The following is a 1,538-nucleotide window of genomic DNA, read 5'->3' as shown; positions in this document are numbered from 1 at the left end:
AGAACTCCTTGCTGGGCCCCACGGAGCACTTTGCTGGGTTCTAACCATGAATGCTTTTCTGTCTGATTTGTCCTCTTAGTTCATTTTTGATCAAGCCTCACCCAGCAGCCTCCCACAAAAGTGCATGATACTTTGATTTAGATTACAATAGCTAGAAGCAACCTGCGGTGGGTTGGCACCCTGCCCAGGATTGGTTCCTGCCTTGTGCCCTGTGTTGGCTGGGATTGGCTCCAGCAGACCCCCGTGACCCTGTATTTGGATTCAGCGGGTCAGAAAATGGATGGATGGATAGAAGCAACACGTGACATTTTACAGAATTCTTTCTTATTTGGGTGCAGCTGGATTTCAAAATTGTAGTAACTCCTTGCTGGGTTATACAGTGGGTATAGAAAAGAATCACCCCTTCAAAATATTCCCTTTTTTTTTTTTTTGCTTTACAGCCTTAAATGAAAACACACACAAACCAATATTTCTTCCCAGCATTCCTTACTCAATGCCACCTCTAACATCTAACTGATAGATATCACAGCTACAGTTCAGAAAAATGATAAAAAATCCAAAACAAGACCTCCTGACATTAATAAAGGATCAGCCCCCCCATGCCAATGTCATTTTGTTGACCCCCCCTTTCCTTTAATGACAGCCTTGAGTCTGTGGTGATTCTTCTCTATCAGCTTTGCCCATCTAGATTGAGCCCACTCAATATTTGCCCCCCACTCTTCTTTACAGTTTAGCTGTTCAAGTTCGGTCACATCGGCTGGTGAGTGTTGGTGGTCTGCTATCTTCAGATCTTTCCACAGATTTTCAGTGTGATTTAGGTCTGGGCTCTGATTGGCCACACCAGGACATTCACTTTTTTCTCCTTCAGCCACCGTGTGCTTCGGGTCGTTGTCGTGTTGAAAGGTGAACATTCTGCCCACCTTCACCTTTCTACGGGGTAGCAGGTTTTCCTCCAGAATTTGATGGTATTTTACCCCATCCATTTGTCCATCTACCCTAACGAGAGCCCCAGGCCCCCCACAACAGGATGCTGCCCCCCCCTCCATTCTTTACTGTAGGTATGGTGTGTTGTGGATGGTGAGCTGCATTGGTGTACCGTTTGGTGTTGACGGCCAAATAGTCTGATTTTGCTCTCATCTGACCATAAGACCTTTTTCCACTTGGCATCAGAATCTTCAAGGTGGTTTCTGGCAAAGCTCAAACGAGCCTTAATGTGACCTTTCTTGAGAAGTGCGACCCTCCCGAACAAACCACAGTTGTGGAGCGTTTGTGAAATTGTTGTCACCTGCACACCATTAATGACCACTCTGTGCCATCAAATCCTGTAACTCCTTCAAAGTGGCCATTGGCCTCTTGTTAGCCTCTCCTACCAGTTTCCTCCTTGCCCTTCCATCCAGTTAGGAGGGTCCAGGGAGGGTCCTCGTAGTACCAAACACTTCTTTATGATGGACTTTACTGGGCTCCTTGGGATTGATAAAGCCTTTGAGATGTTTTTGTCTCCATCTCCTGCCTGATGTCTGTCCACAAGTCTATCCCTG

This window comes from Polypterus senegalus, chromosome 1 (assembly GCF_016835505.1).
Source record: "Polypterus senegalus isolate Bchr_013 chromosome 1, ASM1683550v1, whole genome shotgun sequence".
Classification (NCBI taxonomy): Eukaryota; Metazoa; Chordata; class Cladistia; order Polypteriformes; family Polypteridae; genus Polypterus; species Polypterus senegalus.
The sequence above is the reverse complement of the archived record's forward strand: the minus strand, read 5'-3'. Positions refer to the sequence as shown.